Source organism: Dermacentor andersoni, chromosome 7 (genome assembly GCF_023375885.2).
Source record: "Dermacentor andersoni chromosome 7, qqDerAnde1_hic_scaffold, whole genome shotgun sequence".
In the NCBI taxonomy this organism is placed as follows: domain Eukaryota; kingdom Metazoa; phylum Arthropoda; class Arachnida; order Ixodida; family Ixodidae; genus Dermacentor; species Dermacentor andersoni.
In genome coordinates, this window is record NC_092820.1 from 20,244,505 (window position 1) to 20,260,424 (window position 15,920).

Consider the following 15,920-nt stretch of genomic DNA (forward strand, 5'->3'; position numbering starts at 1 on the left):
ATCGAGCAATCAGCCAGCCCTTGGGCTTCGCCTGTCGTCCTTGTGAAAAAGAAAGATAGTACCTGGCGTTTTTGTGTCGGTTATCGCCACTTAAACAAGATCATGCGAAAAGACGTCTACCCACTACCAAGCATCGATGACCCCTAAGACTGCTTGCACGGAGCTAAATACTTCTCATCCATCGATCTGCAATCTGGCTAGTGGCAGATTTCAATTGATGAAACTGGAAACTGACGCCACTACGTTGAGTAGTGTCGTCGGAGGTTGTAGTGTCGGCTGTCGGTACGCTGCTGGTTCTTGATCCGAAGGCTGGCCAGCTGTTTCTCTTCTTCGACGCGCTGGAGGTGGGAGGCAACGTCAAGATTCTCTTCGTCGGTGACATGTGGCAGCATGGCGTTGAGAGTCATCGTCGGGCTCCTGCCGTAAACCAGCTCGAACAGCGTGATCTGTACTTTCTTGCACTGCCATGTTGTAAGCGAAGGTTACGTATGGCAGGACGACATCCCAGGTGTTGTGCTCAACGTCGACGTACATTGCTAGCATGTCGGCGAGGGTCTTATTCAGGCATTCCGTAAGACCATTCATCTGTGGGTGGTAGGCAGTTGTCATCCTGTGGCTTGTCTGACTGTACTGCAGAATTGCTTGGGTGAGCTGCGCTGTAAAGGCCGTTCCCCTGTTGGTAATGAGGACTTCTGGGGCGCCATGTCGCAGCAGAATATTCTCGACAAGGAATTTTGCCACTTCGGCTGCGCCACGCTGCGCCACCTTTCGGCAGAGCTTTCCTTTCAGCAAAGTGGGTGAGGTAATCCGTCACCACGACGATCCACTTATTTTCGGTTGTTGGTTGATGTCAGAAAGGGTCCCAACAAGTCCATCTCGATCTGCTGAAATGGTCGGCAAGGAAGCTCGATCAGCTGTAGTAATCCCGCTGGCCTTGTCGGTGGTGTCTTGCGTCGCTGACAGTCTCGGCATGTCTTGACGTAACGGGCAACGTCGGCGGTCAGGTGTGGCCAGTAATACTTTTCCTGCATGCTCGATAGTGTCTGGGAGAATTTGAGATGTCCAGCAGTCAGATTGTCATGTAAGGTGTGCAGTACTTCTGGACACTGCGCCGAGGGAACAACAAGAAGGTAGTTGGTACGAGCTGGTGAGAAGTTCTTCTTTATGAGTACGTTGTTTTCAAGCGAGAACTGAGACAATCCTCACTTAAATTTATTTATTTATTATACCTCAAAGGTTCCTGAACAGGACATTACATGAGGCGTGGGCACATAGTAAAAAAAAAATGGCGTGTCAGGTTAAGTAATGTGACTTGAAAGATGGTTTTCGATGGCAGCTTTGAAGCGAGAAATGTCAGTGATGAGGGCGATGTCAGACGGAAGGGTATTCCATTCACGGGCTGTGTATAGAAAAAAAGAACATTGATACATAGTAAGATGGGTGCGATGTAGATACATAGCATTAAGATGCGTGTGGCGGGAAAAACGATGGGCTAGAATCATGATTTGGTTACCTGTGGGTTGTAAATGAGAGAACCTAAAAAATAAAAGAAGATGAGCAGTTTTGCGACAGGAGGTGAGTGAGGGAACACACAACCTGGATTTTAACCCTTCCAGACGCCACTTTATCCCGTTGATTGAAAAGTTGCTTTCACCACATCTCTTGCATCTTCAGAATCGTACAAAGTGTACAGCTGTAGAAAATGTTAAGAATTTTCAATTATTTAGCGAGTTTTGTCAAGTTTACAAAATTAAGACTTCACGCGAAAATTCGCTACAGGAACACAATATATGAGAACATACTATTTCGTGTTTTGAAAAGCTTGAAAAGCACTTATCTAGCCACTTGAAAATTATGCCTGGTGCACAACATTGTAAAAAACAATGAAAGAAGCGAACCCGCTACATACAACATACTGACACAGAGTAAAAACACCCAGCCGTCTACCTTCCCACTTATTTTGCTAAAACATTCTGCACATTATACAAAATTGCAGCACAGTTCCAATAGTAAGTGTTTCAAGATGTAGGAAACACATTTTAAATAACATTAATTTCATCAGTGCTTTTGCTATTGATGCACTCTCCTGCTGGGCACAATTGTGTAGACAGTGTCTCAAAGGATTAAGGCTGAAACACTTGTATTATAGCAGTAGTCAGATAGAATGAATCTGCCAGCTCGGTTCTGAACCGATTCAATGGCATTAATCGTATTAACCTGATGGTTGTCATAAATAGCACAAGCATATTCTAGTTTAACTCGGATTAAGGTTTTATATGCTAGTAGTTTGACTGAGGGAGATGCTGATGACAAGTTGCGGCGTAGATAATCTAGTAATCGGTTGCAGGAATTAGTTAACTGATTTATATGATAGGTCCAAGAGAAGTCGCTAGATATACGCACTCCTAGGTATTTAAATGTTTCACACTGTGTTAAAGTGCAGTTGTTAAGGGAGTGGGACGGTACTACATAATTACGGCGTCGATGAAAGCACACGTGAGAACACTTACTGACATTGAGGGACATGTACCATTTGCTGCACCATGCCTGGATTTGGAGAAGGTCTTCCTGAAGAGTGGAGCCGTTTAAAGCATTTGTTATTTGTCGGTATAAAACGCAATCGTCCGCGAAAAGACATATGTTGGATGATAAGTCAAGTGGAAGGTCATTATTATATATGATAAAGAGGAGAGGCCCAAGGACAGAGCCTTGGGGCACACCAGATACTACAGGAGATAGGATTGAGATCGAGTTACCGGAAACAAACTGAAGGCGCTCGGTTAGAAATTCACGGATCCAATTAAAGATGTCTGGGTGAAGATTAAGGTGCGAGAGTTTATGCGGGAGAAGAATATGTGACACTTTATTGAAGGCTTTTTCGAAGTCCAGAAAGAGAGCACCAGTGGGGATGTTGCGATCGAGACGATAATGCAAATCGTGTAGGAACAGAGCAAGTTGTGTGTCGCAATAATGCCCTAGGGACAACGTCAGTGTTCCCTTCCAAATACTCGAGGAGGCTTCTTAGCTCCAGGTCTGCTCGTCATTGTTCAGCGAAGTCTTCTGCACTTATCATTCCCAGGAAGGTGTCGTCGTCTTGCGGTGGAGGGTCAGTGGGGGCGCGTGATAGGCAGACAGCATCAGTTTTTGTCCGGACTTGTAGACTACAGTGATGTCATATTCTTGAAGTCTGAGGCTCCACCACACCAAGTGTCCTGAAAGGTCGTTTAAATTCGCTAGCCAACACAGCGCGTGATGGTCGCTGACAACTTTGAACGGCTTGCCATATAGGTAAGGGAGGAATTTCGCTGTAGCCCAAACGATGGCGAGGCATTCCTTTTCCGTTGTGGAATAATTGCCTTCCGCTTTTGACAACGACCGGCTAGCGTAAGCTATCACGTGTTCATGTCCATCTTTTCTCTGGACTAGGACGGCACCGAGGCCTAGGCTACTGGCGTCAGTGTGGATTTCGGTATCGGCGTGCTCGTCGAAGTGCGCAAGTACAGGCGGCGACTTCGTGAGTCGTTTGAGTTTTTCAAATGCGTTGGCCTGCGGCGTTTCCCACTTGATCTTGACATCAGATTTAGTCAGATGCGTCAGCGGCTCAGCAATGCGTGAAAAGTCCTTTACAAAGCGCCTATAGTAGGCACACATGCCAAGGAATCTACGCACTGCCTTCTTGTCGATGGGCTACTAGAACTTTGTGACAGCAGCTGTCTTCTGTGGGTTGGGGTGGACTCCAGACTTGCTGATGATGTGGCCCAGGAACAGAAGCTCATCATAAGCGAATCGGCACTTCTCTGGCTTCAGTGTGAGCCCTGATGACTTGATGGCCTCTAGTACTGTCACAAATCACCTAAGGTGATCATGGAAACTCCCTGCGAAACGACGACGTCATCCAATTAGACAAGACAGGTCTGCCACTTCAACCCTGCTAACACAGGGTCTATCCCGCACTGGAACATCGCAGGCGCCGAGGACAGACCGAATGGCATGACCTTGAACTCGTAGAGCCGTCTGGTGTGATGAAGGCGGTTTTTTCTCGATCCCTCTCGTCGACTTCTATCTGCCAGTAGCCAGTCCTGAGATCCATCAATAGGAAGTATTTCGCATTGCAAAGCCTATCCAACGCGTAGTCTATTCGTGGGAGGGGGTATACGTCCTTCTTCAGTGATCTTGTTAAGTCGACGGTAATCGACTCAGAAACGCAGGGTTCCGTCCTTTTTCTTCACCAAGACCACAGGAGATGCCCACGGGCTTTTCGATGGATGGATGATGTCGTCATGCAGCATTTCATAGACTTTTTGCCTTATAGCTTCACGTTCTCGTGTTGAATCTCGGTAAGGGCTGTGGCGGAGTGGTCGAGCGCTCTTCGGTTATTATGCGATGCTTTGCAACTGGTGTTTGTCGAATCCTCAATGACGTCAAAAAGCAGTCGTTGTATTGTCGAAGATTTCTGAGCTCTTGCTGCTTACTCAGGGGGAGACTTGGATTTATGTCGAAGTCTTGTTCGGAAACTATGATCATGGGGGTCGATGCGGCAGAATCCAAGGGGACAAATGCATTGCTGGCTTCCACAAGTTCATCGGTGTATGCGATCGTCGTGCCCTTGTTGATGTGCTTGAACACCTGGCTAAGTCTGTCAGCATCACCTTCGCTTTCTCTCCGTGAAGTCAAGTGATCCCTCTAGCGATGCAAATTTCATGGTCGAGTAGCAGGCGTTGGTCACCCTCAATGATGCCTTCTACGTCAGCAGGTGTTTTGGTGCCGACGGAAATGACAATGCTGGAGTGGGGCCGGTCACCGACTTGATTTTCGAGCACGCTCAAGGCATGGTGACTACAAGAGCTCTGGCGGTATCGCTTGGTCTTCAGATAGCATTATTGACTTCGAATTCAGGTCGATGATTGCGCCATGTTGGTTCAGAAAGTCTATGCCGAGAATTATGTACGTCTGGTGAGCACTGTTGAAGGATAACGAAGGTGGCAAGGTAGGTGCGGTCATTAATAGTGATTCCGGCCGTGCAGATTCCAGTTGGTGTTATTAGGTATTAGTCGGCTTGTGTGTCCACTAAGGAGGTGACTGCGTGGCCGTCAAAAGCATGTCAATATCGGTGGTTCTTTGTCTTGCGTTGCAGTTAGGTCTTGGCGTTGGATCACGGCTGCGTCGTGTTGAACTGAAGCTGGAACATCACGTCGTCAAGTCGCTTTCCGTTGGTGTATTGTTGACTTCATGGCTTCACCGGGACAGCAGCGTCTCGTTGATATATCGTCGAGATCATCTATTCGTCGTCTTCGGCAGCGGCAGAGGATCTTTGTCAGTACGACGAACAGCAACCGCACCTCAATCGATTGCTGCTTTTAGTTTTCCGGATACGGGCTCGCAGACGGGCTCCGGGCTGGGCCAGTGTATTGTCAGCACTGCGGCGACAGGTAGCGGCCTGGTCACGGTGAATGGAATGGTCGTCGAGGGCACCACTGAGTGGCGGCGAAATGGTTGGCGATATTGCAAGGTCGTTTGCCAAGCTGTGGTTGCAGTGCATTAACAGAGAACCCTCGCAGACCCATCTCCCGGTATGGGCATCGGCAGTAGATGTGACGCACTTCTCCGCAGTGATAACAGAGCGGGCGGTGGTCAGGAGTGTGCCAGACGTCTGTCTTCCTTGGAATGCTGCGCGGGGCGATGGGTTGGCGTGCTGGCGGCGACGGTGGTGGACGACGGAACTGTGGCGTCACTGGGCCCTGCTACGGGCACGGAGGGGGAACGTGACGGCAGGCTGCAGCGCCATACGTCATCGCTTGCGGCTGACTCTGCGGCGATTCAGGGGCTACTCCGAGTGATTGTTGGGGCTCCTCGTGTACGACGTCGGCAATCAAAGCCACTTGAGTCTGTGACGAAGGGAACAGCTTCGGAAGCTCCTCCTGCAGGACCGCTCTGATAGTCTTGCGCAGGTCGTCTTCCGTGGCCAGTGATTGAACTCCAGTGTAGTTAAGTTCAAGCGGCGGTTGAATTGCCGGTTCCGCATTTCTAGTGTCTTCTCGATGCTGGTGGCCTCCCGAAAAAACTTGTCGATGGTCTTCGGTGGGCTTCGTATCATTCCGCCAAAAAGTTCTTCCTTCACACCACGCATGAGCAGGCAGACTTCTCCTCGGGCATTTCTGGGTCAGTGTGGTGGAACAGACGGCTCATTTCTTCTGTAAAGACGGCAACATTCTCATTAGGTAGCTGCACTTGGGTGTCTAGTAGAGCTTGGGCTCGTTCTCTGCGCATGACGCTTGTGAATGTCTGCAGGAAGCCGCTTCCTAACAGGTTCCGCGGCGTTAAGGTGGCTTCTCTATTCTCAAACCACATCCTGGTGGCATCTTCCAATGCAAAAAACACATGTCGCAACTTGTCGTCGGAGTCCCAGTTGTTCAAAATCGCAGTTCATTCATACGTCTCCAGCCAGGTTTCTGGGTCATCAGACGATGATTCATGGAAGATTGGTGGGTCCCGAGGTTGTTGCAGCAGAATGGGGGATGCTGGGGCAGCCATTGGGGTTGCCGACTTGTGCTTGATCCCTCTGGTCTTCTCAGGAAGAGGTCTGTATTCAGGTAGCAGTCCTTGCTGCCTACGGCCAGCTCGCTGGTATTTGGCGACGTTGGTGTTGTCCTCGGGCTTGGATCGTAGCTTTTCGGGGGCGTCCGGTACATGAACGCACTAGCACCTCCACCAGATGTCACATGGTAGTGACTGTGACGAGCACAGTAGCAAAACTGTAAATGACAAAACTAAATCTTTATTGGGCGAACTTGTGCCCTCAAAAGCAAGTTACATGTAAAGCACAACGAAAGCGGCGAACGCAGTCGGCGATTGTCGGAAATTTGATCAGTGGGTCAAGCGCGTCGGCTTTTATACATCAGTCATTGAATGTTCCAGAGTAATCACTGGGACCCGCGTGTCTTCCGCAATGTTCTACACTATTCGCGTTGCACATACATGCAATCAGATTACATAAGGTTTGGTGACGGACAGCGGATGGAACTATCGATAACATTCCAGAAACTTCCGATACATGTGGCTGCGTCCTGCACTGTGCGATAACATTTTCTATGCGGTGAAACGTGGTCGCCCGATAAACAAGTACACGTATCAATATCATGATTTACCTATATTGTCGCAAGGCATTGCATAGGTTGGGTGGCAGCCTAAAACATAATGTGCAATTGGTCACTGCATGATAAAGTTAAAAAAGCATACAGCGTACAATGGGAAAAGACCACTCTTGCCACAATCTGCACATCAGGTGTTCCTTGTTGCTGAAGCAAGAGGAACACGCCCCATGCAATTTTTTTCACTTACATGATGAAGGCGCCACTTGCCAGTTGCCGATGGCCACTGCTAAGCATGAGGTCATGGGATAAAATTCCAGCCACAGCAGCCGTATTTCAATGGGGGCGAAATGCAAGAACACCCATGTAGATTTAGGTGTACTACGTTTAAGGACCTCAGGTGGTCAAAATTAAAACGGAGCCCCCGCTATACAGCGTGCCTCATAATTAGATTGTGGTTTTGGCACGTAGAACCCCATAATTTCTTTTAATAATAAGTGGCAATGTTTCCACAATGACGTGGAAATAGTAAAAGTTTCAACAAAACATGCTGCTGGGCTAGTTGGTTCATAATGCTTAGGAAAAAGGTACTGTTTACCAATAAAGTCACTACATAACTAACTGCCCTCTTTTGTTTTGCTGTCCTTGGGAATTGCACCAGCTGTATCTTCCAGTTAATCTCATTCCAGCATTTGCACACATATACCCATGAGAGGCTGAAGCAGTGACGTTTAAGTGTGATAAATTAGCAAAAAAGTAAATGGATAGCTACCTCGAAACAATCCCCAAAAAGTGCCATGGCCTTATTTCCTTATATATTAATTTACTTACCCGCCGTGGTTGCTCAGTGGCTATGGTGTTAGGCTGCTGAGCACGAGGTCGCGGGATCGAATCCCGGCCACGGCGGCCGCATTTCGATGGGGGCGAAATGCGAAAACACCCGTGTACTTAGATTTAGGTGCACGTTAAAGAACCCCAGGTGGTCAAAATTTCCGGAGTCCCCCACTACGGCGTGCCTCATAATCAGAAAGTGGTTTTGGCTTGTAAAACCCCATAATTTAATTTTTTTTAATTAATTTACTTACTCTTGGAACCCAAGGTCATAACAGAGAGGAGCTGTTAACAAAATACATCATTTAGACCCTTTTTAAAGGTGGCAGAATGACGGGAGACAGGGGCAAGAAGGTGGTATTGATTCACTTTCCTCTGTGGGGAAAAGATGCATGGCAGAAATTAGTGTGCCATGATGGGACTTTCACCTCGAATTAATGTTCGTTCCAACAAGACGCACAGACTTCGGGATAAAAATTTCATTTTTAAAAACTGGTTTAGTGTAATAGATCTTATGGAATAGGTTTAAGGTTGGAGAATTCATGGCATGATTAAAATGTCAGAAGGCCTAAGTTAACTTTCATTGATGCCTGTGTAATGACAATGAGAGACTAACGAGTGACATAGTTTTGAACAGATTCAAGGGGTTTTATTAGCGTGGTACATGTAGTGCTAGAGAGACCCCGGATGAATAAATATTATTCTAATTTCTATCTAACTAAAGGTTTCAACAAAATGAACATTGCACAAATTAGTAGTCATATTCAGTCTCCCTGCCATTGTTTGCCATATTCACTCTTCCTTTCATTACCCATATTGTCTCCCTGGTATTATGAAGTTGTCTGCCAATATTTGGCATATTCAGCCTCCTGTCATTATACGCCATATTCAGGCTCCTTGGTATTTGCCATATTTAGCCTTGTCAGTATTTGCCATGTGAAATATCTAGGCCACTTTTTGCCATAGTGAGCCTTCCTGCCTCATAGGGGGTGACATGCACATGCGCGCTCGTGTGTGTGTGTGTGTGTGCGCGTGGGGAATAGATGGAATAAGTGACTGGAGCTTTCCACAAGGAAACTGCTGAAAAAGGGGCCATCAGTGAGAAGTATTCTTCAGACTCTGAAGAATACTGAACTTGGAGTAAAAAACGATAGTGATAATAAGGACAAAGAAAAGCATAAAATGAAGTTGCAGTTTTGCCTGAAAGGTGAAGCATCAATTACGATAAAAATTATTAGACAGCTATATACGAAATGAGGATATTTATCCGAAATTAGGATATTTTTATCGGCCATATGAACTCATAAATGTTCACTCAATAATTAAATTAACAAGCATGGTGTCTTGCGCACACAGACAAACACATTTCACTTGATGAGCGTGGACATTTGCTGGCGTGAGGAAGAGCGGCTTGCTTCACTGTGAATTAAGCAAGGCGATTCCACGAGAGATTAAACATGCACGTCCGCTTGATATCTTTGTTTTGTATATGTTTTTTTTTTATGTTGTAGGAACATTCAAACTGCACTGTACCAAAAATTTTATTCCCTAAAGGCGTTCCCAGCAATCCAAAAAAAATTTTAAAGGTGGCAGCACAAGCGTCACCCTATTGCGGTTTGCTAACCACAATATTTTCCAATTTCACAGCCGAATTAAATTCAAATAAAGAACTTTTCTGGCAATCTTAATACACTTCACAGTAAATTAGTTCCATGCTTGTTTTTGTGCTGGGCTCAAACGAAAAAAATGTCAAAAATTCCAAACACGACCCAAATCAGAAAACTTTTAACTTTGGTGCGTCTTGACGCATTTTCTATTTCACACAGACACTTGAAAAAAGTGTCAAACACAGAACATACTCTTTACAACATTTAGGCAAAATATTACCTTCCTACATATAACACAAAAGAAGAATAAAACAAACAAGTTCTTTAAAAAAAACTCGTTTTCAAGAAATAAAGGAAATTCTAGTTCCAATGTTGGAAGAAATTTTGGATGAAAGCCTGATTATGTCATGCAAAATGTTGGTGTGATAATGTTTCCTCATTTGCGTTATTCACAAAATATAACAGGCCAAGATGGCCCACGTTGAGTTTGCTGGCTTTAGTGCCGCAAAAAGAAAAGGAAACGATTGCCCCAAATTAAGGAAGGTTTACCTGGGTTTTTTATTGTGGCAAGAACAGAACGTGTTTTCTGCTCTCTCTTCTGGGACACAAGAGAGAACAGACTCAACACTATACTCGTGGTGCAAGAACAAATTTATTGTGCGTCTCTTGCAGTTAGTATTTGACAAGGTTCAATCACCATCAGCTGGCTAGCGGCAGCTCTCAGAATGGATAGCGCATGTCCACTTGGCCGATTGCGGGCACACATCCACAAATGCCATTACTGAACTCCCGGCAGAAGCGGCACTGACTTCCACTCCACTGACAATGCTCCTCGGTATTGGCTGCAGCAGGCACATGAAGCAGGACCACATTCTTGAGGTTGCTGCTAAGCTGGGAGACCATTTCATGTGCCAACGAAATGGCGCCGGCGCTTCCAGGCCTCAGATTGTGCTGGGAAGCTTGGTGCTTAAACCCACACCGTCACAGGTGTTCTTCCTATGCCCGGTAGTGGAACATATCCACCTCGCGGATGTACACTTGGAGCAGCACCACTCGTACAGTTGGTAACCTATTTTTAAAATGGCTCGCTGCACCATCGCTGACGCATGTTACATGAAAGTACTTTTTCATCTAACACTTCGTGAACTCTACCTAGGGCACATAGCAGGCGTGCACTGCGTCGTGATGCATGTCATCGCTTATGACAGCAAAGATGTGCGTTGTTTTCCTTGTTGTGGTGACACAGGTGAAAATGGAGATTTGTTTCTTGTGCCAATGGTACGATTGTGTTTCATTTGAGAGGAGGACAGTCCAGTTTTCCGCAAAATCAAAATGCAGAACAATGCTTCCATGCTGGTTGCACTTTTTTGTCTCGCGAATAGCCACAGCTTGAGTGTGCCGTATGTGTTGTGAGGAAACCATTTGTTCACCCATTTGCCATGCTCTTTCACAAAAAGGGTTGGAGATGACGTCTTCTCGACCGAAGCACCACTTTCCCAAACGATAAATGGGGCCTTGTCCTCGTCGACCATTCCCAGACTGGCCAAAGTGCGGCTTTCACTCCAGGGGCAGTGCTCGCATTCACGTAACATACCGTATTTACATGATTGTAAGTTGACTCAAATGTAAGTCGACCCCCCCATATCGCGTGACAGGAAAAAAAAAAAAGCATACCCAAGGGCGCATTCTGTGGTTGGGAAGCCGCAAAGGCACAATGCTTTTATGCCTTCCAATGAGATTTCCATGCTGGTTATGTTGTCAAGCGCGGAGACACAAAGGTTGGCATTAGCGCCATAAATGCAAGCGCAAATGTCTTGTGGTGCGAGCAGCACCCGTTTTGGATGCAGGCTGTAAATCTTTGACAGGACGATGGCACTTTCGGGATGAGCTACTTTGAACATCTGCAATGTCATGCGGATAGAATGTATCATAAACCACTTCGAAAAGTACTTTCTCTGGCCATTTGTGATGACTAACACAACTTCATTCTTGTTTGGGCTCTGCCGAGAGCACCCAAGTTCATCCAAGGTTGAGTATCCAAGCGCAGCTTGTACATCCGATGGGCTCAACTTTGACTTCATGTACAAATCAAAATCTGACCACATACCATGTTTCTCGCGCCAATTTCGAGCCTTTCTGAGCATGCGTGTTGTGACAGCTGGGATTGCCTCTTGAACGCATTTGTTTTCCACTTCTCGTGACACGATGGTTATGAGACAGAAGCGCTCTCAATAGGACCTTGAAGAGCTCAATCATATGCTTGCTTCGAGCTATTAAACTAGCCAGTGCGTGCATGACATTCTGTCACAGACAGGCCAGCTGTACTGATGCTTCTATATGCAGCACTTAAAGTTGAGCGTATCTTCGTCACCACGACCCTTTCAATCTCGGCCCATTTTCTGTTTCCACAAGATCATCTGCTGCGTTTGTGAACGGAAGATGGTAACTTTAATGGTAGAACACCAGAAGAAAGGTGAACATACTTGTTCAAGTCGTCAATTACTTCTTCTTCTTGAAGGAATGCCTCATCTGCTTCATCGCACATGTCACTAGAGGAAGACAGCGTTGAGGCGCGTAAAGTAGTTGGCAGACGTCGTCAGTGTCACAAATATCCTCAGCCTCTGATGGTAGCTTCAGCAGGGAGGCAACATCCACAATGTTTACGCAATGAAATTTTTTCCATAGCAATCTTCGTATTGTCAGCGCTTAAATAATCAGCACAGAATACTTGGACTGGGCTATGAGCTAGGCCATGTCGAAACGTATATACTGAACAGCACTGCACCCTTTCTGTCACTTTTTCTGCTCCACTGTCGTGACTGAGCCTCCAGAATGTCTCACGGTTTCATGAAAAGGCCATCTGGCGCCACCAGGGACCTCAGCTGTTCTAGGCGTAAGAAAGCATGTCAGCAAGGTGCCGACAAAACCTCGCAAATTAGGCAACTTCGGCAGCCTTTGGCTCAGTCATGCCGCACTGCACTTTTTTCAGACAGCTGAAACGCAGAGGTGAAGGTTAAGGTAAGACATGAAGACATCTGTGAGCGACGTGGAAAGCTTGTGATAAAAGGAAACGAAATAAACAGCTCGGGGAATGATCAGATAAGTTTTTTAGAAAGGCACAATGCGAGTCGCAGGTGGTGGTGCCAAAGAAGGTTCCAGTATCCATTGCATGTGAGGGATGGGGAGCAGGCAGTGAAGTAGCACCTCCATAATGATGCGCCTGTTGATTATGGAAGCGCTCCATCACTTACGGATTAGCCTGCCTTGTTGCCGCTTACAGGTGATTTACTGTGTGCACCAGGTGGGTTTTGGTAAAGTCAGCCACAGCATGCACTTGTGGTGTCTCGCATGCTATTGACAAGCGAATAATGGAGACGTAAGTGCGATGCCCATGCAGGTTGTAGGCTGCGAACTTGGTACACATTAGCACTTTAGAGGGCGGCAGCCCCTACCTTCGCGCAACTAAACACAAATAAAACTTAACAATACATTTTTGTTGAAAACAAGCTGCTAGAGTGAAGTTCTGAAGCAGCAAAGTAATTAGAACTAGATTTGCATACAATGCAAACTGATAGACAACCAGCAAAGGTACTGAAGCCAGCATGCTCAAAATGGGTCACCTTGGCCCGTTATATTTTGTGAAGAAGCAAATGAGGAAATGTTCTCGCACCCACGTTTTGCCTGACATAAGCAGACTTCCATCCAAAATTTTTTCAAAAATTGGAACCGGAATTTTCTTATACTTTTTGAAATTGATCTTTTTGAAAGAAAAGCTTGTTTATTTAACCACTCTTTTTCTTCTCGTTTCATGTAGGTAGATAATATTTCGCATTAATGTTGCTAAGAGAACGTTCTGTTTGACAGTTTATTTTTTTCTTCATGTTTGTTTATGAAATAGAACATGCACCAAGACGTGTCAAAGTTGCAAAAGCTTTCCGATTTTGGCCAAGGTTGAAATTTTTTTACATTTTTTTCATTTGTGTAAAAAAATGCATGAAACTGATGTGGTGTGAAGTGTATTAAAATGAGCACAATTTTTTTTCGACACGTTTTTAGTTTGTATTTAATTTGGCTGTGAAATCTGAAAATATTGTGGTAAGCAATGAGAGGCGCACTGGCGTCGCTACCTTAACATATCTTTTTGGCTTGCTGGGAACGCTTTCTGGGAATAAATTTTTTTGGTTTCGTGCAGTTTGAATATTCCTACATAACATATAAAAAACCAGACAAAACAAAGATGTCAAGTGGACAGGCATGTTTGATCTCTCGTGGAATCACCCAGCGGTGAGAACACGGCACACACGAAGCTACAAGCTCTTGGTGCACCTAGACTCTGTACTTGTTGCACATTGCTTTCGAGATTAAACTTGCGCGGCCGCGCTCAGCCACGCCATACGCAGTGGCCGCTGGAGTAGAACGCCCCCCACCTCACCCCGGTTCCTTGCGCATGGTAGAAGACGGTGCGCTTCCTCCCCACCTTACTCCCTTGTGCACACGAGATCAAGCCACCATCCTTGGCTCACCATGGCACGCTTTCACTGCCACCTACAGCATATGGCGCACGACCACGGTGTTATCGCACTTGGATTTTATACAGAACATCACAATGACACCGACGACAAAAATGTCCTTGGAGTGTCCATGTAATTGCCACCACAATAAAAGAAGGAAACACATGTGCGCTGAGAGGACTGTGGAATGACACTCCTTGTCACATTCGGTTTGATGTGTGCCATACAAGCGCATTAATTCCTACATGACTAAATGCAATTCTGCATGATAGTTGGTTTCATAACTGTTGCAGGCCACAGAAGTTGCATTTGGGGCATTCACATTTTACTTAATGGCATTGAAAAGCCAACTTCAAGCAGTGCAGTGAAGCCAACTTTCTCTACAATTAACCAAATTTTTATGGGTGTTCTGCAAATAGCTATCTTATTCTGAGTGTATTTCGGGCATTTATTTAATGTGCTAATTTGCACAAGCATGTAAAAAAATTTTGGGAACATTTTTTTTTTTTTTAATAATAACTCTAGATGTAAAGATATAAGAACTTAAAGCAAATAAGTGTAGCAACAACACAGAACACTAATTGCCTTGCTTCATTGACAATATCAGGTACTACAACAATATATTTTATGGTTTCACACCTACTTGCCTGCAAAAGGGTACAACATGCATGCGTGTTTGGTATAACACAGAACTCATAATGAACAACTAAACAAACAAAAATTAACTGGTAACCTAAGGAAACCAAGGTGAATCCTCACTAATTCACGAGCAAGTAGCTTCATGCTGAGGTGGTTCATGAAACAGTATGCTGAGCCAAGGACCCGAACAAGGACGGTGACCGTCATGTGCAGTGCCTCTGGGAAATGCATGCAGCAGTACAACAATACCTGCTTTCATGTTATTGCGATAGCAAATACATGGACACTCCAGGCGTATTTCTGCTGTCGGTGTCGCCGTGAGGTTCCATATAATGTCCATGGACGATAAAAACTTTGGCGCGTGCCATATGCTGTATGTGTGAGTGAAAGCGTGCAAGGGTGAGCCGGCAATCGCGGCTTAATCTCGTGCATGCAACAGAGGAAAGCACGGAGGAAGCGAGCCGCCTTCCGTCGCATGCATGGCTTTCATTCTACTCCGGGCGACGCGGGAGGCCACACGCATCTTGCCGGGTGGCTGTATCTTGAAAGCCATCTACCACGGGGGCAGAGTCCGCCGTGTGCTGTGTTTTCGCGGCTTAGTTCACGTTGATGCGAGCAGCAGGTCGAAGGTCAATTCGCTCTCTGCTGCCGCCGCGTTTCCTCACTGCAGTGTTTCGACAGCGAGTTTTCGTGGTCATTGAGTGAGATGTGTTCATGTTTGCTTGTGCACGCTCGACACCATGCTTGTTAATTCAGTTGGTATGACTATGGTTACAAGTTTCTACAACCAATAAAACTACTATCCTTACTTCGTATAGCTGTCCACTAATTTGCTATCGTAACCAATGCTTCGCCTTAGGGCGGAACTTTTGCTCATGCCACATCAACCGATTGATGTGGTATCATCAATCGTATCACAGCCCCTCCACAAAAAAATTGAGGGGGGGCTGCCCCGCCTCTGACTTTAAGCACTGTTTCTGACACTTACTACTCCAAGAGGCCTAAAATGCTACTCTGGCACATTCATCAATATGCATTAAAATTTACAGGACTGTTTAAGCACAACATTTCTGCCAAAGTTTGCGTGCAGGGCTGTCTTCTATCACCTATAATGAAAAGGAGTTCGTTTGCCTGCATGTACAGTCGGCCAATACTAAAGCAATATCACACGAGCACCTCACATTTGTGCAGGGATAAGCGGATGTGCACAAGTGAGTGATTATCATCTGCTAGCCTGTTCTGCT

The 15,920-nt window shown here is 45.9% G+C and overlaps 1 long non-coding RNA gene across 2 annotated transcripts; it reads right to left on the bottom strand.

Moving 5' to 3' along the window:
• Positions 1-1,201: 1,201 nt before the first annotated feature.
• Positions 1,202-15,478, bottom strand: LOC140219396 (uncharacterized). 2 transcript variants are annotated; one of them, XR_011895626.1, is made up of 3 exons: positions 7,339-15,478; positions 2,511-2,568; positions 1,202-1,399 (listed from the first exon to the last, which is right to left on the bottom strand). It is a non-coding gene; the product is annotated as an uncharacterized lncRNA (long non-coding RNA). The 2 variants fall into 2 exon arrangements; XR_011895625.1 differs by lacking the exon at positions 7,339-15,478 and adding an exon at positions 7,146-7,310.
• Positions 15,479-15,920: the final 442 nt, after the last annotated feature.